The following is a 26,979-nucleotide window of genomic DNA, read 5'->3' on the forward strand; positions in this document are numbered from 1 at the left end:
TTACTCATGTTCTGGTTTCAGGACCACAATAAAAACACAATAAAAGCTGAACAGGGTTCCATGGTGTAATGGTTAGCACTCTGGACTTTGACCCCAGGAGCTTCCACCACCAGACACCACTAGCTCCACCACCAGACGACAGCAGCATCACCACCACACCTCAGGAGCTTCCACCACCAGACCCCAGGAATTTCCATCACCAGACCCAAGGAGCTTCCATCACCTGACCCCAGGAGCTTCCATCACCAGACCCCAGGAGCTTCCACCACCAGACCCCACTAGCTGCACCACCAGACCCCAGCAGCATCACCACCACACCTCAGGAGCTTCCACCACCAGACCCCAACAACAACTCAACAACCTCAATAACCCGGCTCACCTGGAGCCACCCAGAGACCCGGCTCACCGTCCGAACCAGGGGACCCGCTTTTAAGTCCCCTACCCCCCTCCCCCCCACTGTGTGGCGGAGTCACATCCTGGTTATACAGCAGTGTGGCGCAACGGAAGCGTGCTGGGCCCATAACCCAGAGGTCGATGGATCAAAACCATCCTCTGCTACTTAAGAGATCCTCTCATACATGAGATGTGAGAGATTAACTGAAATCTATCCAGAGCTTTTTGGAAACAAGAAAGTGGATGTATGATCTATGAACATACTGCACTGACTGTTGATGAAAATGCATTTAATCAAAATGAGGATGAAAATATGTCTCAACCTAATAAAGTAAAACCAACCATTTTAAAATAAAGTAAAACCAACCATTTTAAAATAAAGACTCTAAATTGTCTATTTCTGAAGATTCACACACACACACACACACACACACACACACACACACACACACACACACACACACACACACACACACACACACACACACACACACACACACACACACACACACACAGCTGACAAGTTGTTGTGGCCGAGTGGTTAAGGCGATGGACTAGAAATCCATTGGGGATTCCCCGCGCAGGTTCGAATCCTGCCAACAACGAGTAATGTTTGAATGTGCAAGACGACAGCCTAATTTGCTGTTATTAATCATATCCAGTACTGTCTTTCAAAAGTAATCAGTTGGCTTCCTTTGTGGTACATTTTGTATTTTCTACCCAGCATGGTAATACCGATGGATGATTTTTTTTTTTTATACTTTTTATTTTGTCTTTTTCAAGTTACACAGAAAGGAAAGAGAAGGAAAAAAAATTATAATAATAAAAATAAAAATGATAGTAACAATCATAACATAAATACCTGGGGGAGATGTAATATTTTGACATTCTTTTCTTTCCCTTTTTTAAGGGCATGGCTGGGATTTGACCTTAAATGTAGACCATTTTTGCCACTTTTGAGCAAAATCCCTTCCTCTAATTCTCAAACAAAAAGTCAATTTTTCCATGGCGTATATTTCTTCAACAATGTCAAGCCATTGTCTCAGTCCTGGGGGATCGCTTCTCATCCAGAGTCTTGTCAGGGCCTTCTTAGCAGCAACAGTCAATATTTTGAAGAGGTAGATGTCTCTCTTTTCAATGACTTCAACAGGCATAAGTCCCAGATATACAGTCCTTGGATCTTTAGGTATTCTCAGATTTAGAATTTCCTCCATTGTTTGGATAACATTATGCCAGAATAATTGTATTTTTGAACATGTCCAAAAGACATGAGAGTGATTGGCTACTACATGATCACACCCACGCCAACAATTCTGTTGTTGTTGCGTTTGTTTACTCTTAATGTGTGGAGTGATAAAAAAGCGTATGAGATTTTTCCAGCCAAATTCTCGCCATCTTCTCGAACTAGTTGAAGATTGCTGTGTGTTGCACATGGAAAGCCAATCACTCTCTGACAATACAACATTGAATTCTTGTTCCCACTTTGATTTGATATATAATGAGTTTCTTCCATTACTTTTTTGGAGACAGCTATACAGTTTTGATACAGTCTTTGAGGGGGTTCTTTTATATGCGTCCATCAAAAATACAATCATCTCCTTAATCTCTGCTGATAAGTACCTATTCACTTCCTTGTCATAAAAGTCACGTAGCTGTAAATAACGGTACAGATCTCTGTTTTCAAATTTAAACTCCCGTTTGAGTTTATCAAAGTTCTTAAAAGTTTTTCCGTCCACAAGTGTACATATTGCTGTTATGCCCCTCTCCGACCACCTAATAAACGTGTCATCTAATAACTTGGGGCCAAAGTCGGGTGAATGAGAGGGCCATATCAATAATTTACTGTCCCCCTCCATTTTGTTTTTCTTAACAATCTCAAACCATGTTTTCAAAGTGTTTCTCAAGATTGTATTATCTTCCTTTTGATCTATATATTCTTTCCCCCCTAATCTAGCAGCGGGTGGCACTTTATGTAGTTTACATTCAATATTTTTCCATTTGGCTTGATATTCTGGGGAACACCAGTAGACAATGTATCTCAACTGAGCTGCATAGTAGTACTGTTTAAAGTCAGGCAGGGCAAGACCTCCTCGCTCTTTATCTAGCTGGAGCGTTCTGAGTTTTATCCTAGGTTTTGCGCCTGCCCAAATGAATCTAGATATTAATTTGTTCCATGCAGAAAACTGGCATTCTGGGATCCTAATGGGGAGTGAGAGGAAGACATATAACAACCTGGGCAGTACATTCATTTTTATCACCTCTATCCTCGAACTGAAATCTAAAATTAATGTTGACCAGCGTGTTACATCTGCCTGAATTTTGTTGGTCAAAGTACGATAATTAAATTCAAACAGGTCATTTAAATTCTGTGTAATTATCACACCCAAATATTTTATCCATTTTGTGTCCCACTTTAGTTTATATTTACCCCGAATTTTACTATTTGGTAGGTAATTTAAGCAAAGTACCTGTGTTTTTTTGATGTTCAGTTTGTATCCTGACATCGTGCCATAATTTTCCAAGGTGGTTAGGAGTCTGGGGATTGTTACATTTGGGTTTGTTAGATATGTGATAATGTCATCAGCAAACAGGCCTATTTTATGCTCCTCGGTTGCTATGTTAATCCCTTCCAGTTCATCATTTTGTCTGATGTCTTGAGCAAGCGGCTCAATAAATAACGCAAAGAGGGAGGGGCTGAGGCAGCATCCCTGCCTTGTACCTCTGTTAACGTTAAAGCTGCCTGTCAGAGAGCCATTGATCCTCAGCCTGGCAGTAGGACCACTATAGAGAGCTTTTATGCAACTAATAAATTGGTCATTAAAGCCAAATCTCTCCAAAACTTTATATAGAAAAGGCAAACTTACTCTATCAAAAGCCTTCTCGGCATCAAGGCTAAGCAAGGCTGTACTAAGTTGTCTTTTATTAATATGTTCTATAATATGTAGTGTGCGTCTGACATTATCTTGCGTCTGTCTGCCCTTTATAAACCCTGATTGGTCTTCATCTATTAAGTAAGGAAGAAGATGTTCCAGCCTTCTAGAAATGATGGACGTGAATATTTTATAGTCTACGTTTAATATGGAAATCGGTCTGTAAGATTCACACAACTCTTTGTCTTTGCCTTCCTTTAGTATCACCGAAATCACTGCTTCCTTCCATGATGGAGGTATTTTACCATGTTTAAGAGTGCAATTCAGAGATTTAAGTAATGTAGGTGCAAGGTCCTCCGCAAAGATCTTGTACCACTCATTTGGGAAGCCATCACTTCCTGGCCACTTATTGTTTTTCAAATTACTTATAGCTCTGTCTAGTTCTTTCTTTGTAATTGGAGCGGATAAAGAATCATTTTGTACCTTGCCTATGGAGGGGAGATCCAATGTTAGTAAGTATTTTCTAATCATCTCATCTTCCACTGGATCTGGTTCCGAGTACAATGACACATAATATTTTTCGAAGCAATTTTCTATTTCCTGAGGTTTAGAAGTTATAACGTTATTCAATGGGTCTCTAATCTTAGATATGCAGCTTTTAATTTGTTGATTTCTAAGGCGTCGTGCCAGGATCTTTGTTGCTTTAGGACCGGATTCGTAAAAGGTCTGTTTTGTGAATCTAATTTTCTTTTCAAGTTCATCAGTAAGAATCGCATCTATTTGTTTCCTGGTTTCTTTTAACTGATTCGTCAGTGTTACATCTTTATCTGTTTGTTTTTGTTTCTCTAATTTTTTCAATTCTTCCTGTAATTTTTCATATTTTAGCCTCTTCACTTTATTCATGTAAGCTGTCCGTGAAATCAAATTCCCTCTCATAATTGCTTTAATCGTATCCCATACCATCGTTGGTTCCACTTCACTATTACTTGTAGTATTATTTTCAATAGAGTCCTTAATTTCTCGTCTTATATCCTTAACAGTCATTGTGTTATTCAGAATCCCAATATTCATTCTCCACAGTGTGCTTTTATGTCTGTCATTTAATTGTATAGTTAAGTAGACTGCATTATGGTCTGAAACATCCGAGGTCCCTATTGAACATTCTTTCACCCTATGTCTATCTGAGATATTCATCAGAAAGAAATCTATTCTAGAGTGAGTCTGGTGTGTGGCTGAGAAATGGGTAAAGTCCTTCTCTGAACCATGAAGATTCCTCCAGACATCGAACATACCAGACTCTTTGATTAAAATGTTAAGGCTTTTTGACATATGCAGTTTGTGTTGTTTTTTACTTGTCGTGTCTAATGAGTACCCCTCCTTGAACCGCCACCTTACTGTGGTGGAGGGGTTTGTGTGCCCGAGTGATCCTAGGAGCTATGTTGTCGGGGGCACTTTCGCCCCTGGTAGGGACTCCCATGGCAAACAGGTCCTGGGTGACGGGCCAGACTAAGAGCGGTTCACAAGCCTATCATGATGACAAGTAAATCGAGGACCGTTACGTCGCCCGGATCGGCGTCACCGGGGCCCCGCCCTGGAGCCAGGCCTGGGGTTGGGGCTCGTAGGCGAGCGCCTGGTGGCCGGGTCTTTGCCCGTGGGACCCGGCCGGGCTCAGCCCGAAACGGCGACGCGGGTCCACCTTCCCGTAGGCCCACCACCCGCAGGAAGGACCATGGCAGGCCGGTGCATTGTGGGCTGGGTAGCAGTCGTGGCGGGGTGCCTCGACGACCCAATCCCTGGACATCAACCCTCACAGTGGGGACATGGAATGTCACCTCGCTGGGGGGGAAGGAGCCGGAGCTTGTGCGTGAGGTTGAGAGATACCGGCTAGAGATAGTCGGGCTCACCTCCACACATAGCTTGGGCTCTGGAACCCAGCTCCTCGAAGGGGGCTGGACCCTCCACTACTCTGGAGTTGCCCAGGGTGAGAGGCGGCGGGCTGGTGTGGGCTTGGTTATAGCCCCCCAGCTCAGCCGCCATGTGTTGGAGTTCACCCCGGTGAACGAGAGGGTCGCTTCCCTGCGCCTTCGGGTCGGGGATAGGTCTCTCACTGTTGTTTGTGCCTACGGGCCGAACAGCAGTGGGGAGTACCCGGCCTTCTTGGAGTCCCTGGGAGGAGTACTTGATAGTGCTCCAACTGGGGACTCCATTGTTCTACTGGGGGACTTCAACGCTCACGTGGGCAATGACAGTGATACCTGGAGAGGCGTGATTGGGAGGAACGGCCTCCCCGATCTGAACCCGAGTGGTGTTTTGTTGTTGGACTTCTGTGCGAGTCGCAGTTTGTCCATCACGAACACCATGTTCAGGCATAAGGGTGTCCATCAGTGCACGTGGCACCAGGACACCCTAGGCCGGAGGTCAATGATCGACTTTGTTGTCGTTTCATCTGACCTTCGGCCGCATGTCTTGGACACTCGGGTGAAGAGAGGGGCTGAGCTGTCAACTGATCACCACCTGGTGGTGAGTTGGATGCGCTGGCGGAGGAGGAGGTTGGACAGACCGGGCAGACCCAAACGGATTGTGAGGGTCTGTTGGGAACGTCTGGCTGAGCCCTCTGTCAGGGACATCTTCAACTCCCACCTCCGGGAGAGCTTCTCTCGGATCCCGGGGGGGGCGGGGGACATCGAGTCCGAGTGGACCATGTTCTCTGCCTCCATTGTCAACGCGGCGGCTCGAAGCTGTGGACGCAAGGTCTCCGGTGCCTGTCGTGGCGGCAATCCTAGAACCCGGTGGTGGACACCGGAAGTACAGGATGCCGTCAGACTGAAGAAGGAGTCCTACCGGGCTATGTTGGCCGGTGGGACTCCTGACGCAGTAGATGGGTACCGGCAGGCCAAGCGGGCCGCGGCTCGGGCAGTCTTGGAGGCAAAAACTCGGGTCTGGGAGGAGTTCGGGGAGGCCATGGAGGAGGACTTTCGGTCGGCCTCGAGGAAATTCTGGAGGACCGTTCGGCGCCTCAGAAGGGGGAAGCAGTACTCTGCCGGCACCATTTATGGTGCTGGTGGGGAGCTGTTGACCTCGACTGGGGACATTGTCGGACGGTGGAAGGAATACTTTGAGGATCTCCTTAACCCGACTGACATGCCTTCCACTGAGGAAGCAGAGGGTTGGGGCTCTGAGGCGTGCTCATCCATCACCCAAGCCGAGGTCACCGAGGTGGTTCGTAAGCTCCTCGGTGGCCGGGCACCGGGGGTGGATGAGATTCGCCCTGAGTACCTCAAGTCTCTGGATGTCGTAGGGCTGTCTTGGCTGACACGCCTCTGCGACATTGCATGGAGGAAGGGGACAGTACCGCTGGGGTGGCAAACCGGGGTGGTGGTCCCTCTGTTTAAAAAGGGGGACCGGAGAGTGTGTTCCAACTACAGGGGGATCACACTTCTCAGCCTCCCGGGGAAAGTCTACGCCAGGGTACTGGAGAGGAGATTACGGCCGATAGTCGAACCTCGGATTCAGGAGGAACAATGCGGTTTTCGTCCCGGTCGTGGAACACTGGACCAGCTCTATACCCTCCGCAGGGTGCTCGAGGGTTCATGGGAATTTGCCCAACCAGTCTACATGTGTTTTGTGGATCTGGAGAAGGCATTTGACCGTGTCCCTCGTGCCATTCTGTGGGGGGTGCTGAGTGAGTATGGAGTCCGGGGCCCTCTACTAAGGGCTGTCCGGTCTCTGTATGATCGAAGCAGGAGTCTGGTTCGCATTGCCGGCAGTAAGTCAGACTTGTTCCCGGTGCATGTTGGACTCCGGCAGGGCTGCCCTTTGTCACCGGTCCTGTTCATAATTTTTATGGACAGGATTTCTAGGCGCAGCCAGGGGCCGGAGGGGATCCGGTTTGGGAACCTCAGGATTTCATCTCTGCTTTTTGCAGATGATGTTGTCCTGTTGGCTTCATCAGACCGGGACCTCCAGCATGTGCTGGGGCGGTTTGCGGCCGAGTGCGACGCGGCAGGGATGAGAATCAGCACCTCCAAGACCGAGGCCATGGTTCTCGACCGGAAAAGGGTGGCATGCCTTCTCCGGGTGGGTGGAGAAGTCCTGCCTCAGGTGGAGGAGTTTAAGTATCTCGGGATCTTGTTCACGAGTGAGGGAACAATGGAGCGTGAGATTGACAGGCGGATCGGTGCAGCGTCCGCAGTAATGCGGTCGATGTACTGGACCGTCGTGGTAAAGAGGGAGCTGAGTCGAAAGGCGAAGCTCTCGATTTACCGGTCAATCTACGCCCCTACCCTCACCTATGGTCATGAACTTTGGGTATTGACCGAAAGGACAAGATCGCGGATACAAGCGGCCGAGATGAGTTTCCTCCGCAGGGTGGCTGGACGCTCCCTTAGAGATAGGGTGAGGAGTTCGGTCACCCGGGAGGAGCTCGGAGTCGAGCCGCTACTCCTCCACATTGAGAGGAGTCAGCTGAGGTGGCTTGGGCATCTGTACCGGATGCCTCCTGGACGCCTCCCTAGGGAGGTGTTCCAGGCATGTCCCACCGGGAGGAGACCCCGGGGAAGACCCAGGACACGCTGGAGAGACTATGTCTCTCGGCTGGCCTGGGAACGCCTCGGACTCCCCCCGGAAGAGCTGGAGGAAGTGTCTGGGGTGAGGGAAGTCTGGGCATCCCTGCTGAGGCTGCTGCCCCCGCGACCCGGTAACGGATAAAGCGGGAGAAGATGAGTGAGTGAGTGAGATGAGTGAGTGTCTAATGAGTAATTCAGGATTGTATTCCAGTCGCCGGCACAGATCAGTATACCCTCACTGAAAGTGACAATCTTATCAAAAAACTGAGTAAAGATTTTTTTATCACTTTCTGGAGGTATATAGATACAAGCAAATGTGACTAATATGTTATCAAGTTTTCCTTTGACTAAAACATATCTGCCTTCCTTATCTCCTTCTGCCTTAATCAAGTCAAAATTCAGAGAGTTAGATATCATAATAGCCACTCCTCTTTTCCTGCTGTTTTTACATGCACTGAAAAAGGAATTTGAATATCCAAACCTCTTCAACTTATTATGTTCTTCATTAGACAAATGTGTTTCTTGCAGCATTACAACATGTGATTTATCCTTTTTTAACTTTGCCAACACTTTGCTCCTCTTAATCGGATGTCGTAGGCCATTTACATTCAAAGACGTAATCTTTAAGCTATCCAGCCTTGGCATGAGCATCACAGGTGACAACAATCTCCCCCAGAAAAAAACACAGAACAGTGATAACGGTAACTATTATACAGAAAAAAGGAAAAGAGAATCTAGGCTTCCAAAAGGGGGGGAGAACCGTCTCCCCCAGAGTGACCCAGTTGGAGGGTCGAGGGTTAAGTCTCTCATCTAGAGAGGGCCCAATATAAGAGATGGTTATTAATTCTAGCAAAAGAACTGTCCCCATCCTATGAGTCCAACTAAAATGTAACAGTAGTTGAGACCACACTACCCAGTGATAATCAAACCATTAGGCCAAAAAAGAAAAGTATCCAGCGAAGCATGGTGATAATAATAATGATAATGATTCTCACCCAATTGTGAGATTAGTGTGTAGCCAAAAATAAAAATAAAACGTCAGGCGTTCTCCGTGTTATCCCTCTGGAACTCCCGCAGCTTCTCCTTGGCTCTCTGAGCGGCGGAGCCGCCCCGCCCCCGGCGCTCTGCTCCCCGCTCCCATCCCAGCAGCTCCGACAGTGAATCCAGCGCAGGCTCCGCGTCGCGCACCTGCGGCGGGTCCACTTTGAAGCCCCGTCTGTGTAACTCTTGCCATGCTGCCTCCGCGCTGCTGTACGTCCTGGCTCCGGTGTCCCAGTGGATCCTCATGTTGGTATAGGGCGTTTGGAAACGTATCCCCTTTTCCTTTAAAGCTCTCTTGATCCCGTTGTATTCCTTGCGCTTCCTGACTGTCTCAGCGGCGTAATCATGGTCAAAATAGATCACCCGTTTGCCCAGTGATATTTTGCCCTTTCTCCAAGCCTCCTTTAGCACCAGTTCCTTGGTTGTAAACTCCTGGAAATTAATAATAATGGGTCTCGGAGGTTTTTCGGGTGGAGGTTTCTGCGCTAAGGAGCGGTGCGCCCGTTGGATTTTCAGGTCGAGGTCCTGCGGCAGCGGTAACTCACGTTTAAGGAGAGCAGTGATGAACTGGGCTACAGAATTTCCCTCCTCACCCTCTGCCACTCCGAATATGCGGATATTGTTTCTCCTAGATCGGGACTCCAGGTCCGTCACTTTTTCCAGAAGAAACTTTTGCTGTTTGGCAAAGGCAGAGAGCAGCATATTTGCCTCCGCTGCCCAGTCCTCCATCCGCCCCACGCGCGTCTCCGCCTCATCAACACGGCCGGACAAACTTTGCACTTCTTTTGTTAAGTTGTCGAGTTTGCCATTAATTTCTTGGCTCATGTGGTTGATTTCTTGGCGCAGGGAGTCGTTACCTTTCGTCAGATCAGATTTAAGGTCCTTAATTGCCGCCATCAAGTCGTTCGAGTTCACACTGGTTTCATCCTCCGGGCCACCAACACGTGCCTCCAGGTTGCTATCATTAGCTTTTGCCTTCGCCCCCGTGCTGCCTATTTCTTGATTTTTAGACATTTCTTCTTCTCTTCTTTGGCCTCTTGTGAGTCTCTTCCCACTCATCTAACAAAGGATCCACTCAAAATGTAGTGAACGAGTTTTTAGTGGGAAAATAATAACTTTTCTTGGGAGCGTGGTCTCAGGTGCGTCTGACTACTCCATGAGCTAAACCGGAAGCCCCGATGGATGATTTTTAATTTTACCGCACCAGGACAACTTATATGAAATCACACATTTATTTCTAACATGAATGATTTGAAGATAGGATTTTTTTTTCGTTACGCCCGCCATTTTCAAAGCATGCAAGTTTCCGTAGTGTAGTGGTTATCACGTTCGCCTAACACGCGAAAGGTCCCCTGTTCGAAACTGGGCGGAAACATGTATTACTGCAATAATATTATTTGGACTTGGAAAACCCCTCTAATCCTCTTGTTGGTGGTCAGCACAGGAAGGTCGACCATCTCTTTCTCGCATTGGGTCTTATGCAGAAATGAATTTCGTTGCAGTTCCACAACTGATTAAAAGCCAGTCATTCCCCATTTACCTAATCTTTAAAATGTCCAACTTTACAGGAAAAAAAGAAACATATTACAGAGATTTTTTACAGGATCTTTTCGTCATGCCCGCCTTTTTCAAAACATGTAAGTCACTAGCTCCACCACCAAACCCCAGCAGCATTAACACCAGACCCCACTAGCTCCACCACCAGACCCCAGGAGCTTCCAACACCAGACCCCACTAGCTCCACCACCATACCCCAGCAGCATCACCACCAGACCCCAGGAGCTTCCACCACCAGACCCCAGGAGCTTCCACCACCAGACCTTAGGAGCTTCCACCACCAGACCCCAGGAGCTTCCACCAGACCCCAGCAGCTTCACCACCAGACCCCACTAGCTCCACCACCAGACCCCAGGAGCTTCCACCACCAGACCCCAGGAGCTCCACCACCATACCCCAGCAGCATCACCACCAGACCCCAGGAGCTTCCACCACCAGACCCCAGGAGCTTCCACCACCAGACCTCAGGAGCTTCCACCACCAGACCCCAGGAGCTTCCACCAGACCCCAGCAGCATCACCACCAGACCCCACTAGCTCCACCACCAGACCCCAGCAGCATTACCACCAGACCCCATCCACTACCAGACCCTACTAGCTCCACCACCAGACCCCAGCAGCATTACCACCAGACCCCATCCACCACAAGACCCCACTAGCTCCACCACCAGACCCCAGCAGCATCACCACCAGACCCCATCCACCACCAGACCCTACTAGCTCCACCACCAGACCCCAGGAGCTTCCAACACCAGACCCCACTAGCTCCACCACCAGACCCCAGCAGCATCAGCACCAGACCCCAGGAGCTTCCACCACCAGACCCCAGGAGCTTCCACCACCAGACCCCAGGAGCTTCCACCACCAGACCCCAGGAGCTTCCACCACCAGACCCCAGGAGCTTCCACCACCAGACCTCAGGAGCTTCCACCACCAGACCCCAGGAGCTTCCACCACCAGACCCCAGGAGCTTCCACCACGAGACCCCAGCAGCATCAGCACCAGACCCCAGCAGCATCACTACCAGACCCCAGGAGCTTCCACCACCAGTCCTCAGGAGCTTCCACCACCAGACCCCAGGAGCTTCCACCACCAGACCCCAGCAGCATCAGCACCAGACCCCAGCAGCATCACCACCAGAACCCAGGAGCTTCCACCACCACACCCCAGGAGCTTCCATCACCAGACCCCAGGAGCTTCCACCACCAGACCCCTCTAGCTGCACCACCAGACCCCAGCAGCATCACCACCACACCTCAGGAGCTTCCACCACCAAACCCTAACAACAACTCAACAACCTCAAAAACCCGGCTCACCTGGAGCCACCCAAAGACCCGGCTCACCGTCCGAACCCGGGGACCCGCTTTTAAGCCCCCCACCGACCAGCCACTGGAGTGAAAGAGCCAGCCCTTGGGCCTGGAGGACCAGGGCCCTGGTACCATAAACACCCAGACGCTCCTAGCACCATGGACAGCACTCTGTCAGATGCTCAAGCGCATATTGTTTTTTACTCATGTTCTGGTTTCAGGACCACAATAAAAACACAATAAAAGCTGAACAGGGTTCCATGGTGTAATGGTTAGCACTCTGGACTTTGACCCCAGGAGCTTCCACCACCAGACACCACTAGCTCCACCACCAGACGACAGCAGCATCACCACCACACCTCAGGAGCTTCCACCACCAGACACCACTAGCTCCACCACCAGACCCCAGCAGCATCACCACCAGACCCCAGGAGCATCACCACCAGACCCCAGGAGCTTCCACCACCAGACCCCAGGAATTTCCATCACCAGACCCAAGGAGCTTGCATCACCTGACCCCAGGAGCTTCCATCACCAGACCCCAGGAGCTTCCACCACCAGACCCCACTAGCTGCACCACCAGACCCCAGCAGCATCACCACCACACCTCAGGAGCTTCCACCACCAGACCCCAACAACAACTCAACAACCTCAACAACCCGGCTCACCTGGAGCCACCCAGAGACCCGGCTCACCGTCCGAACCAGGGGACCCGCTTTTAAGAGCCCTGACTGTGTGGCGGAGTCACATCCTGGTTATACAGCAGAGTGGCGCAGCGGAAGCGTGCTGGGCCCATAACCCAGAGGTCGATGGATCGAAACCATCCTCTGCTACTTAAGAGATCCTCTCATACATGAGATGTGAGAGATTAACTGAAATCTATCCAGAGCCTTTTGGAAACAAGAAAGTGGATGTATGATCTATGAACATACTGCACTGACTGTTGATGAAAATGCATTTAATCAAAATGAGGATGAAAATATGTCTCAACCTAATAAAGTAAAACCAACCATTTTAAAATAAAGTAAAACCAACCATTTTAAAATAAAGACTCTAAATTGTCTATTTCTGAAGATTCACACACACACACACACACACACACACACACACACATACACATAGCTGACAGGTTGTTGTGGCCGAGTGGTTAAGGCGATGGACTAGAAATCCATTGGGGATTCCCCGCGCAGGTTCGAATCCCGCCAACAACGAGTAATGTTTGAATGTGCAAGACGACAGCCTAATTTGCAGTTATTAATCATATCCAGTACTGTCTTTCAAAAGTAATCAGTTGGCTTCCCTTGTGGTACATTTTGTATTTTCTACCCAGCATGGTAATACCGATGGATGATTTTTAATTTTACCGCACCAGGACAACTTATATGAAATCACACATTTATTTCTAACATGAATGATTTGAAGATAGGATTTTTTTTTCGTTACGCCCGCCATTTTCAAAGCATGCAAGTTTCTGTAGTGTAGTGGTTATGAAGTTTGCCTAACACGCGAAAGGTCCCCTGTTCGAAACTGGGGGCAAACATGTATTACTGCAATAATATTATTTGGACTTGTAAAACCCCTCTAATCCTCTTCTTGGTGCTCGGCACAGGAAGGTCGACCATCTCTTTCTCGCATTGGGTCTTATGCAGAAATGAATTTCGTTGCAGTTCCACAACTGATTAAAAGCCAGTCATTCCCCATTTACCTAATCTTTCAAATGTCCAACTTTACCGGAAAAAAAGAAACATATTACAGAGATTTTTTACAGGATCTTTTCGTCATGCCCGCCTTTTTCAAAACATGTAAGTCACTAGCTCCACCACCAAACCCCAGCAGCATTAACACCAGACCCCACTAGCTCCACCACCAGACCCCAGGAGCTTCCAACACCAGACCCCACTAGCTCCACCACCATACCCCAGCAGCATCACCACCAGACCCCAGCAGCATCACCACCAGACCCCAGGAGCTTCCACCACCAGACCCCAGGAGCTTCCACCACCAGACCTCAGGAGCTTCCACCACCAGACCCCAGGAGCTTCCACCAGACCCCAGCAGCATCAGCACCAGACCCCAGGAGCTTCCACCACCAGACCCCAGGAGCTTCCACCACCAGACCCCAGGAGCTTCCACCACCAGACCTCAGGAGCTTCCACCACCAGACCCCAGGAGCTTCCACCAGACCCCAGCAGCATCACCACCAGACCCCACTAGCTCCACCACCAGACCCCAGCAGCATTACCACCAGACCCCATCCACCACCAGACCCTACTAGCTCCACCACCAGACCCCAGCAGCATTACCACCAGACCCCATCCACCACAAGACCCCACTAGCTCCACCACCAGACCCCAGCAGCATCACCACCAGACCCCATCCACCACCAGACCCTACTAGCTCCACCACCAGACCCCAGGAGCTTCCAACAACAGACCCCACTAGCTCCACCACCAGACCCCAGCAGCATCAGCACCAGACCCCAGGAGCTTCCACCACCAGACCCCAGGAGCTTCCACCACCAGACCCCAGGAGCTTCCACCACCAGACCTCAGGAGCTTCCACCACCAGACCCCAGGAGCTTCCACCACCAGACCCCAGCAGCATCAGCACCAGACCCCAGCAGCATCACCACCAGAACCCAGGAGCTTCCACCACCACACCCCAGGAGCTTCCATCACCAGACCCCAGGAGCTTCCACCACCAGACCCCTCTAGCTGCACCACCAGACCCCAGCAGCATCCCCACCACACCTCAGGAGCTTCCACCACCAAACCCTAACAACAACTCAACAACCTCAAAAACCCGGCTCACCTGGAGCCACCCAAAGACCCGGCTCACCGTCCGAACCCGGGGACCCGCTTTTAAGCCCCCCACCGACCGGCCACTGGAGTGAAAGAGCCAGCCCTTGGGCCTGGAGGACCAGGGCCCTGGTACCATAAACACCCAGACGCTCCTAGCACCATGGACAGCACTATGTCAGATGCTCAAGCGCATATTGTTTTTTACTCATGTTCTGGTTTCAGGACCACAATAAAAACACAATAAAAGCTGAACAGGGTTCCATGGTGTAATGGTTAGCACTCTGGACTTTGACCCCAGGAGCTTCCACCACCAGACACCACTAGCTCCACCACCAGACGACAGCAGCATCACCACCACACCTCAGGAGCTTCCACCACCAGACCCCAGGAATTTCCATCACCAGACCCAAGGAGCTTCCATCACCTGACCCCAGGAGCTTCCATCACCAGACCCCAGGAGCTTCCACCACCAGACCCCACTAGCTGCACCACCAGACCCCAGCAGCATCACCACCACACCTCAGGAGCTTCCACCACCAGACCCCAACAACAACTCAACAACCTCAATAACCCGGCTCACCTGGAGCCACCCAGAGACCCGGCTCACCGTCCGAACCAGGGGACCCGCTTTTAAGTCCCCTACCCCCCTCCCCCCCACTGTGTGGCGGAGTCACATCCTGGTTATACAGCAGTGTGGCGCAACGGAAGCGTGCTGGGCCCATAACCCAGAGGTCGATGGATCAAAACCATCCTCTGCTACTTAAGAGATCCTCTCATACATGAGATGTGAGAGATTAACTGAAATCTATCCAGAGCTTTTTGGAAACAAGAAAGTGGATGTATGATCTATGAACATACTGCACTGACTGTTGATGAAAATGCATTTAATCAAAATGAGGATGAAAATATGTCTCAACCTAATAAAGTAAAACCAACCATTTTAAAATAAAGTAAAACCAACCATTTTAAAATAAAGACTCTAAATTGTCTATTTCTGAAGATTCACACACACACACACACACACACACACACACACACACACACACACACACACACACACACACACACACACACACACACACACACACACACACACACACACACACACACACACACACACACACAGCTGACAAGTTGTTGTGGCCGAGTGGTTAAGGCGATGGACTAGAAATCCATTGGGGATTCCCCGCGCAGGTTCGAATCCTGCCAACAACGAGTAATGTTTGAATGTGCAAGACGACAGCCTAATTTGCTGTTATTAATCATATCCAGTACTGTCTTTCAAAAGTAATCAGTTGGCTTCCTTTGTGGTACATTTTGTATTTTCTACCCAGCATGGTAATACCGATGGATGATTTTTTTTTTTTATACTTTTTATTTTGTCTTTTTCAAGTTACACAGAAAGGAAAGAGAAGGAAAAAAAATTATAATAATAAAAATAAAAATGATAGTAACAATCATAACATAAATACCTGGGGGAGATGTAATATTTTGACATTCTTTTCTTTCCCTTTTTTAAGGGCATGGCTGGGATTTGACCTTAAATGTAGACCATTTTTGCCACTTTTGAGCAAAATCCCTTCCTCTAATTCTCAAACAAAAAGTCAATTTTTCCATGGCGTATATTTCTTCAACAATGTCAAGCCATTGTCTCAGTCCTGGGGGATCGCTTCTCATCCAGAGTCTTGTCAGGGCCTTCTTAGCAGCAACAGTCAATATTTTGAAGAGGTAGATGTCTCTCTTTTCAATGACTTCAACAGGCATAAGTCCCAGATATACAGTCCTTGGATCTTTAGGTATTCTCAGATTTAGAATTTCCTCCATTGTTTGGATAACATTATGCCAGAATAATTGTATTTTTGAACATGTCCAAAAGACATGAGAGTGATTGGCTACTACATGATCACACCCACGCCAACAATTCTGTTGTTGTTGCGTTTGTTTACTCTTAATGTGTGGAGTGATAAAAAAGCGTATGAGATTTTTCCAGCCAAATTCTCGCCATCTTCTCGAACTAGTTGAAGATTGCTGTGTGTTGCACATGGAAAGCCAATCACTCTCTGACAATACAACATTGAATTCTTGTTCCCACTTTGATTTGATATATAATGAGTTTCTTCCATTACTTTTTTGGAGACAGCTATACAGTTTTGATACAGTCTTTGAGGGGGTTCTTTTATATGCGTCCATCAAAAATACAATCATCTCCTTAATCTCTGCTGATAAGTACCTATTCACTTCCTTGTCATAAAAGTCACGTAGCTGTAAATAACGGTACAGATCTCTGTTTTCAAATTTAAACTCCCGTTTGAGTTTATCAAAGTTCTTAAAAGTTTTTCCGTCCACAAGTGTACATATTGCTGTTATGCCCCTCTCCGACCACCTAATAAACGTGTCATCTAATAACTTGGGGCCAAAGTCGGGTGAATGAGAGGGCCATATCAATAATTTACTGTCCCCCTCCATTTTGTTTTTCTTAACAATCTCAAACCATGTTTTCAAAGTGTTTCTCAAGATTGTATTATCTTCCTTTTGATCTATATATTCTTTCCCCCCTAATCTAGCAGCGGGTGGCACTTTATGTAGTTTACATTCAATATTTTTCCATTTGGCTTGATATTCTGGGGAACACCAGTAGACAATGTATCTCAACTGAGCTGCATAGTAGTACTGTTTAAAGTCAGGCAGGGCAAGACCTCCTCGCTCTTTATCTAGCTGGAGCGTTCTGAGTTTTATCCTAGGTTTTGCGCCTGCCCAAATGAATCTAGATATTAATTTGTTCCATGCAGAAAACTGGCATTCTGGGATCCTAATGGGGAGTGAGAGGAAGACATATAACAACCTGGGCAGTACATTCATTTTTATCACCTCTATCCTCGAACTGAAATCTAAAATTAATGTTGACCAGCGTGTTACATCTGCCTGAATTTTGTTGGTCAAAGTACGATAATTAAATTCAAACAGGTCATTTAAATTCTGTGTAATTATCACACCCAAATATTTTATCCATTTTGTGTCCCACTTTAGTTTATATTTACCCCGAATTTTACTATTTGGTAGGTAATTTAAGCAAAGTACCTGTGTTTTTTTGATGTTCAGTTTGTATCCTGACATCGTGCCATAATTTTCCAAGGTGGTTAGGAGTCTGGGGATTGTTACATTTGGGTTTGTTAGATATGTGATAATGTCATCAGCAAACAGGCCTATTTTATGCTCCTCGGTTGCTATGTTAATCCCTTCCAGTTCATCATTTTGTCTGATGTCTTGAGCAAGCGGCTCAATAAATAACGCAAAGAGGGAGGGGCTGAGGCAGCATCCCTGCCTTGTACCTCTGTTAACGTTAAAGCTGCCTGTCAGAGAGCCATTGATCCTCAGCCTGGCAGTAGGACCACTATAGAGAGCTTTTATGCAACTAATAAATTGGTCATTAAAGCCAAATCTCTCCAAAACTTTATATAGAAAAGGCAAACTTACTCTATCAAAAGCCTTCTCGGCATCAAGGCTAAGCAAGGCTGTACTAAGTTGTCTTTTATTAATATGTTCTATAATATGTAGTGTGCGTCTGACATTATCTTGCGTCTGTCTGCCCTTTATAAACCCTGATTGGTCTTCATCTATTAAGTAAGGAAGAAGATGTTCCAGCCTTCTAGAAATGATGGACGTGAATATTTTATAGTCTACGTTTAATATGGAAATCGGTCTGTAAGATTCACACAACTCTTTGTCTTTGCCTTCCTTTAGTATCACCGAAATCACTGCTTCCTTCCATGATGGAGGTATTTTACCATGTTTAAGAGTGCAATTCAGAGATTTAAGTAATGTAGGTGCAAGGTCCTCCGCAAAGATCTTGTACCACTCATTTGGGAAGCCATCACTTCCTGGGCACTTATTGTTTTTCAAATTACTTATAGCTCTGTCTAGTTCTTTCTTTGTAATTGGAGCGGATAAAGAATCATTTTGTACCTTGCCTATGGAGGGGAGATCCAATGTTAGTAAGTATTTTCTAATCATCTCATCTTCCACTGGATCTGGTTCCGAGTACAATGACACATAATATTTTTCGAAGCAATTTTCTATTTCCTGAGGTTTAGAAGTTATAACGTTATTCAATGGGTCTCTAATCTTAGATATGCAGCTTTTAATTTGTTGATTTCTAAGGCGTCGTGCCAGGATCTTTGTTGCTTTAGGACCGGATTCGTAAAAGGTCTGTTTTGTGAATCTAATTTTCTTTTCAAGTTCATCAGTAAGAATCGCATCTATTTGTTTCCTGGTTTCTTTTAACTGATTCGTCAGTGTTACATCTTTATCTGTTTGTTTTTGTTTCTCTAATTTTTTCAATTCTTCCTGTAATTTTTCATATTTTAGCCTCTTCACTTTATTCATGTAAGCTGTCCGTGAAATCAAATTCCCTCTCATAATTGCTTTAATCGTATCCCATACCATCGTTGGTTCCACTTCACTATTACTTGTAGTATTATTTTCAATAGAGTCCTTAATTTCTCGTCTTATATCCTTAACAGTCATTGTGTTATTCAGAATCCCAATATTCATTCTCCACAGTGTGCTTTTATGTCTGTCATTTAATTGTATAGTTAAGTAGACTGCATTATGGTCTGAAACATCCGAGGTCCCTATTGAACATTCTTTCACCCTATGTCTATCTGAGATATTCATCAGAAAGAAATCTATTCTAGAGTGAGTCTGGTGTGTGGCTGAGAAATGGGTAAAGTCCTTCTCTGAACCATGAAGATTCCTCCAGACATCGAACATACCAGACTCTTTGATTAAAATGTTAAGGCTTTTTGACATATGCAGTTTGTGTTGTTTTTTACTTGTCGTGTCTAATGAGTAATTCAGGATTGTATTCCAGTCGCCGGCACAGATCAGTATACCCTCACTGAAAGTGACAATCTTATCAAAAAACTGAGTAAAGATTTTTTTATCACTTTCTGGAGGTATATAGATACAAGCAAATGTGACTAATATGTTATCAAGTTTTCCTTTGACTAAAACATATCTGCCTTCCTTATCTCCTTCTGCCTTAATCAAGTCAAAATTCAGAGAGTTAGACATCATAATAGCCACTCCTCTTTTCCTGCTGTTTTTACATGCACTGAAAAAGGAATTTGAATATCCAAACCTCTTCAACTTATTATGTTCTTCATTAGACAAATGTGTTTCTTGCAGCATTACAACATGTGATTTATCCTTTTTTAACTTTGCCAACACTTTGCTCCTCTTAATCGGATGTCGTAGGCCATTTACATTCAAAGACGTAATCTTTAAGCTATCCAGCCTTGGCATGAGCATCACAGGTGACAACAATCTCCCCCAGAAAAAAACACAGAACAGTGATAACGGTAACTATTATACAGAAAAAAGGAAAAGAGAATCTAGGCTTCCAAAAGGGGGGGAGAACCGTCTCCCCCAGAGTGACCCAGTTGGAGGGTCGAGGGTTAAGTCTCTCATCTAGAGAGGGCCCAATATAAGAGATGGTTATTAATTCTAGCAAAAGAACTGTCCCCATCCTATGAGTCCAACTAAAATGTAACAGTAGTTGAGACCACACTACCCAGTGATAATCAAACCATTAGGCCAAAAAAGAAAAGTATCCAGCGAAGCATGGTGATAATAATAATGATAATGATTCTCACCCAATTGTGAGATTAGTGTGTAGCCAAAAATAAAAATAAAACGTCAGGCGTTCTCCGTGTTATCCCTCTGGAACTCCCGCAGCTTCTCCTTGGCTCTCTGAGCGGCGGAGCCGCCCCGCCCCCGGCGCTCTGCTCCCCGCTCCCATCCCAGCAGCTCCGACAGTGAATCCAGCGCAGGCTCCGCGTCGCGCACCTGCGGCGGGTCCACTTTGAAGCCCCGTCTGTGTAACTCTTGCCATGCTGCCTCCGCGCTGCTGTACGTCCTGGCTCCGGTGTCCCAGTGGATCCTCATGTTGGTATAGGGCGTTTGGAAACGTATCCCCTTTTCCTTTAAAGCTCTCTTGATCCCGTTGTATTCCTTGCGCTTCCTGACTGTCTCAGCGGCGTAATCATGGTCAAAATAGATCACCCGTTTGCCCAGTGATATTTTGCCCTTTCTCCAAGCCTCCTTTAGCACCAGTTCCTTGGTTGTAAACTCCTGGAAATTAATAATAATGGGTCTCGGAGGTTTTTCGGGTGGAGGTTTCTGCGCTAAGGAGCGGTGCGCCCGTTGGATTTTCAGGTCGAGGTCCTGCGGCAGCGGTAACTCACGTTTAAGGAGAGCAGTGATGAACTGGGCTACAGAATTTCCCTCCTCACCCTCTGCCACTCCGAATATGCGGATATTGTTTCTCCTAGATCGGGACTCCAGGTCCGTCACTTTTTCCAGAAGAAACTTTTGCTGTTTGGCAAAGGCAGAGAGCAGCATATTTGCCTCCGCTGCCCAGTCCTCCATCCGCCCCACGCGCGTCTCCGCCTCATCAACACGGCCGGACAAACTTTGCACTTCTTTTGTTAAGTTGTCGAGTTTGCCATTAATTTCTTGGCTCATGTGGTTGATTTCTTGGCGCAGGGAGTCGTTACCTTTCGTCAGATCAGATTTAAGGTCCTTAATTGCCGCCATCAAGTCGTTCGAGTTCACACTGGTTTCATCCTCCGGGCCACCAACACGTGCCTCCAGGTTGCTATCATTAGCTTTTGCCTTCGCCCCCGTGCTGCCTATTTCTTGATTTTTAGACATTTCTTCTTCTCTTCTTTGGCCTCTTGTGAGTCTCTTCCCACTCATCTAACAAAGGATCCACTCAAAATGTAGTGAACGAGTTTTTAGTGGGAAAATAATAACTTTTCTTGGGAGCGTGGTCTCAGGTGCGTCTGACTACTCCATGAGCTAAACCGGAAGCCCCGATGGATGATTTTTAATTTTACCGCACCAGGACAACTTATATGAAATCACACATTTATTTCTAACATGAATGATTTGAAGATAGGATTTTTTTTTCGTTACGCCCGCCATTTTCAAAGCATGCAAGTTTCCGTAGTGTAGTGGTTATCACGTTCGCCTAACACGCGAAAGGTCCCCTGTTCGAAACTGGGCGGAAACATGTATTACTGCAATAATATTATTTGGACTTGGAAAACCCCTCTAATCCTCTTGTTGGTGGTCAGCACAGGAAGGTCGACCATCTCTTTCTCGCATTGGGTCTTATGCAGAAATGAATTTCGTTGCAGTTCCACAACTGATTAAAAGCCAGTCATTCCCCATTTACCTAATCTTTAAAATGTCCAACTTTACAGGAAAAAAAGAAACATATTACAGAGATTTTTTACAGGATCTTTTCGTCATGCCCGCCTTTTTCAAAACATGTAAGTCACTAGCTCCACCACCAAACCCCAGCAGCATTAACACCAGACCCCACTAGCTCCACCACCAGACCCCAGGAGCTTCCAACACCAGACCCCACTAGCTCCACCACCAAACCCCAGCAGCATCACCACCAGACCCCAGGAGCTTCCACCACCAGACCCCAGGAGCTTCCACCACCAGACCTTAGGAGCTTCCACCACCAGACCCCAGGAGCTTCCACCAGACCCCAGCAGCTTCACCACCAGACCCCACTAGCTCCACCACCAGACCCCAGGAGCTTCCACCACCAGACCCCAGGAGCTCCACCACCATACCCCAGCAGCATCACCACCAGACCCCAGGAGCTTCCACCACCAGACCCCAGGAGCTTCCACCACCAGACCTCAGGAGCTTCCACCACCAGACCCCAGGAGCTTCCACCAGACCCCAGCAGCATCACCACCAGACCCCACTAGCTCCACCACCAGACCCCAGCAGCATTACCACCAGACCCCATCCACTACCAGACCCTACTAGCTCCACCACCAGACCCCAGCAGCATTACCACCAGACCCCATCCACCACAAGACCCCACTAGCTCCACCACCAGACCCCAGCAGCATCACCACCAGACCCCATCCACCACCAGACCCTACTAGCTCCACCACCAGACCCCAGGAGCTTCCAACACCAGACCCCACTAGCTCCACCACCAGACCCCAGCAGCATCAGCACCAGACCCCAGGAGCTTCCACCACCAGACCCCAGGAGCTTCCACCACCAGACCCCAGGAGCTTCCACCACCAGACCCCAGGAGCTTCCACCACCAGACCCCAGGAGCTTCCACCACCAGACCTCAGGAGCTTCCACCACCAGACCCCAGGAGCTTCCACCACCAGACCCCAGGAGCTTCCACCACGAGACCCCAGCAGCATCAGCACCAGACCCCAGCAGCATCACTACCAGACCCCAGGAGCTTCCACCACCAGTCCTCAGGAGCTTCCACCACCAGACCCCAGGAGCTTCCACCACCAGACCCCAGCAGCATCAGCACCAGACCCCAGCAGCATCACCACCAGAACCCAGGAGCTTCCACCACCACACCCCAGGAGCTTCCATCACCAGACCCCAGGAGCTTCCACCACCAGACCCCTCTAGCTGCACCACCAGACCCCAGCAGCATCACCACCACACCTCAGGAGCTTCCACCACCAAACCCTAACAACAACTCAACAACCTCAAAAACCCGGCTCACCTGGAGCCACCCAAAGACCCGGCTCACCGTCCGAACCCGGGGACCCGCTTTTAAGCCCCCCACCGACCAGCCACTGGAGTGAAAGAGCCAGCCCTTGGGCCTGGAGGACCAGGGCCCTGGTACCATAAACACCCAGACGCTCCTAGCACCATGGACAGCACTCTGTCAGATGCTCAAGCGCATATTGTTTTTTACTCATGTTCTGGTTTCAGGACCACAATAAAAACACAATAAAAGCTGAACAGGGTTCCATGGTGTAATGGTTAGCACTCTGGACTTTGACCCCAGGAGCTTCCACCACCAGACACCACTAGCTCCACCACCAGACGACAGCAGCATCACCACCACACCTCAGGAGCTTCCACCACCAGACACCACTAGCTCCACCACCAGACCCCAGCAGCATCACCACCAGACCCCAGGAGCATCACCACCAGACCCCAGGAGCTTCCACCACCAGACCCCAGGAATTTCCATCACCAGACCCAAGGAGCTTGCATCACCTGACCCCAGGAGCTTCCATCACCAGACCCCAGGAGCTTCCACCACCAGACCCCACTAGCTGCACCACCAGACCCCAGCAGCATCACCACCACACCTCAGGAGCTTCCACCACCAGACCCCAACAACAACTCAACAACCTCAACAACCCGGCTCACCTGGAGCCACCCAGAGACCCGGCTCACCGTCCGAACCAGGGGACCCGCTTTTAAGAGCCCTGACTGTGTGGCGGAGTCACATCCTGGTTATACAGCAGAGTGGCGCAGCGGAAGCGTGCTGGGCCCATAACCCAGAGGTCGATGGATCGAAACCATCCTCTGCTACTTAAGAGATCCTCTCATACATGAGATGTGAGAGATTAACTGAAATCTATCCAGAGCCTTTTGGAAACAAGAAAGTGGATATATGATCTATGAACATACTGCACTGACTGTTGATGAAAATGCATTTAATCAAAATGAGGATGAAAATATGTCTCAACCTAATAAAGTAAAACCAACCATTTTAAAATAAAGTAAAACCAACCATTTTAAAATAAAGACTCTAAATTGTCTATTTCTGAAGATTCACACACACACACACACACACACACACACACACATACACATAGCTGACAGGTTGTTGTGGCCGAGTGGTTAAGGCGATGGACTAGAAATCCATTGGGGATTCCCCGCGCAGGTTCGAATCCCGCCAACAACGAGTAATGTTTGAATGTGCAAGACGACAGCCTAATTTGCAGTTATTAATCATATCCAGTACTGTCTTTCAAAAGTAATCAGTTGGCTTCCCTTGTGGTACATTTTGTATTTTCTACCCAGCATGGTAATACCGATGGATGATTTTTAATTTTACCGCACCAGGACAACTTATATGAAATCACACATTTATTTCTAACATGAATGATTTGAAGATAGGATTTTTTTTTCGTTACGCCCGCCATTTTCAAAGCATGCAAGTTTCTGTAGTGTAGTGGTTATGAAGTTTGCCTAACACGCGAAAGGTCCCCTGTTCGAAACTGGGGGCAAACATGTATTACTGCAATAATATTATTTGGACTTGTAAAACCCCTCTAATCCTCTTCTTGGTGCTCGGCACAGGAAGGTCGACCATCTCTTTCTCGCATTGGGTCTTATGCAGAAATGAATTTCGTTGCAGTTCCACAACTGATTAAAAGCCAGTCATTCCCCATTTACCTAATCTTTCAAATGTCCAACTTTACCGGAAAAAAAGAAACATATTACAGAGATTTTTTACAGGATCTTTTCGTCATGCCCGCCTTTTTCAAAACATGTAAGTCACTAGCTCCACCACCAAACCCCAGCAGCATTAACACCAGACCCCACTAGCTCCACCACCAGACCCCAGGAGCTTCCAACACCAGACCCCACTAGCTCCACCACCATACCCCAGCAGCATCACCACCAGACCCCAGCAGCATCACCACCAGACCCCAGGAGCTTCCACCACCAGACCCCAGGAGCTTCCACCACCAGACCTCAGGAGCTTCCACCACCAGACCCCAGGAGCTTCCACCAGACCCCAGCAGCATCACCACCAGACCCCAGGAGCTTCCACCACCAGACCCCAGGAGCTTCCACCACCAGACCCCAGGAGCTTCCACCACCAGACCTCAGGAGCTTCCACCACCAGACCCCAGGAGCTTCCACCAGACCCCAGCAGCATCACCACCAGACCCCACTAGCTCCACCACCAGACCCCAGCAGCATTACCACCAGACCCCATCCACCACCAGACCCTACTAGCTCCACCACCAGACCCCAGCAGCATTACCACCAGACCCCATCCACCACAAGACCCCACTAGCTCCACCACCAGACCCCAGCAGCATCACCACCAGACCCCATCCACCACCAGACCCTACTAGCTCCACCACCAGACCCCAGGAGCTTCCAACAACAGACCCCACTAGCTCCACCACCAGACCCCAGCAGCATCAGCACCAGACCCCAGGAGCTTCCACCACCAGACCCCAGGAGCTTCCACCACCAGACCCCAGGAGCTTCCACCACCAGACCTCAGGAGCTTCCACCACCAGACCCCAGGAGCTTCCACCACCAGACCCCAGCAGCATCAGCACCAGACCCCAGCAGCATCACCACCAGAACCCAGGAGCTTCCACCACCACACCCCAGGAGCTTCCATCACCAGACCCCAGGAGCTTCCACCACCAGACCCCTCTAGCTGCACCACCAGACCCCAGCAGCATCCCCACCACACCTCAGGAGCTTCCACCACCAAACCCTAACAACAACTCAACAACCTCAAAAACCCGGCTCACCTGGAGCCACCCAAAGACCCGGCTCACCGTCCGAACCCGGGGACCCGCTTTTAAGCCCCCCACCGACCGGCCACTGGAGTGAAAGAGCCAGCCCTTGGGCCTGGAGGACCAGGGCCCTGGTACCATAAACACCCAGACGCTCCTAGCACCATGGACAGCACTCTGTCAGATGCTCAAGCGCATATTGTTTTTTACTCATGTTCTGGTTTCAGGACCACAATAAAAACACAATAAAAGCTGAACAGGGTTCCATGGTGTAATGGTTAGCACTCTGGACTTTGACCCCAGGAGCTTCCACCACCAGACACCACTAGCTCCACCACCAGACGACAGCAGCATCACCACCACACCTCAGGAGCTTCCACCACCAGACCCCAGGAATTTCCATCACCAGACCCAAGGAGCTTCCATCACCTGACCCCAGGAGCTTCCATCACCAGACCCCAGGAGCTTCCACCACCAGACCCCACTAGCTGCACCACCAGACCCCAGCAGCATCACCACCACACCTCAGGAGCTTCCACCACCAGACCCCAACAACAACTCAACAACCTCAATAACCCGGCTCACCTGGAGCCACCCAGAGACCCGGCTCACCGTCCGAACCAGGGGACCCGCTTTTAAGTCCCCTACCCCCCTCCCCCCCACTGTGTGGCGGAGTCACATCCTGGTTATACAGCAGTGTGGCGCAACGGAAGCGTGCTGGGCCCATAACCCAGAGGTCGATGGATCAAAACCATCCTCTGCTACTTAAGAGATCCTCTCATACATGAGATGTGAGAGATTAACTGAAATCTATCCAGAGCTTTTTGGAAACAAGAAAGTGGATGTATGATCTATGAACATACTGCACTGACTGTTGATGAAAATGCATTTAATCAAAATGAGGATGAAAATATGTCTCAACCTAATAAAGTAAAACCAACCATTTTAAAATAAAGTAAAACCAACCATTTTAAAATAAAGACTCTAAATTGTCTATTTCTGAAGATTCACACACACACACACACACACACACACACACACACACACACACACACACACACACACACACACACACACACACACACACAC

At 48.4% G+C, this 26,979-nt stretch overlaps 8 non-coding genes across 8 annotated transcripts; all 8 read left to right on the top strand.

Moving 5' to 3' along the window:
* Window positions 1-916: 916 nt before the first annotated feature.
* trnas-aga (transfer RNA serine (anticodon AGA)) lies at window positions 917-998 on the top strand. The gene has a single exon. It is a non-coding gene; the product is annotated as a tRNA-Ser (tRNA).
* Window positions 999-10,171: 9,173 nt separating this feature from the next.
* Window positions 10,172-10,244, top strand: trnav-aac (transfer RNA valine (anticodon AAC)). Its single transcript has one exon. It is a non-coding gene; the product is annotated as a tRNA-Val (tRNA).
* Window positions 10,245-12,493: 2,249 nt separating this feature from the next.
* On the top strand, window positions 12,494-12,565 carry trnam-cau (transfer RNA methionine (anticodon CAU)). The gene has a single exon. It is a non-coding gene; the product is annotated as a tRNA-Met (tRNA).
* Window positions 12,566-12,861: 296 nt separating this feature from the next.
* trnas-aga (transfer RNA serine (anticodon AGA)) lies at window positions 12,862-12,943 on the top strand. Its single transcript has one exon. It is a non-coding gene; the product is annotated as a tRNA-Ser (tRNA).
* A 2,723-nt stretch (window positions 12,944-15,666) lies between these two features.
* trnas-aga (transfer RNA serine (anticodon AGA)) lies at window positions 15,667-15,748 on the top strand. Its single transcript has one exon. It is a non-coding gene; the product is annotated as a tRNA-Ser (tRNA).
* Window positions 15,749-21,535: 5,787 nt separating this feature from the next.
* Window positions 21,536-21,608, top strand: trnav-aac (transfer RNA valine (anticodon AAC)). Its single transcript has one exon. It is a non-coding gene; the product is annotated as a tRNA-Val (tRNA).
* Window positions 21,609-23,857: 2,249 nt separating this feature from the next.
* On the top strand, window positions 23,858-23,929 carry trnam-cau (transfer RNA methionine (anticodon CAU)). The gene has a single exon. It is a non-coding gene; the product is annotated as a tRNA-Met (tRNA).
* A 294-nt stretch (window positions 23,930-24,223) lies between these two features.
* Window positions 24,224-24,305, top strand: trnas-aga (transfer RNA serine (anticodon AGA)). Its single transcript has one exon. It is a non-coding gene; the product is annotated as a tRNA-Ser (tRNA).
* The last annotated feature ends 2,674 nt before the right edge of the window (window positions 24,306-26,979 follow it).

This window comes from Cololabis saira, unplaced genomic scaffold (assembly GCF_033807715.1).
Source record: "Cololabis saira isolate AMF1-May2022 unplaced genomic scaffold, fColSai1.1 scf028, whole genome shotgun sequence".
NCBI classification, from domain to species: Eukaryota; Metazoa; Chordata; class Actinopteri; order Beloniformes; family Belonidae; genus Cololabis; species Cololabis saira.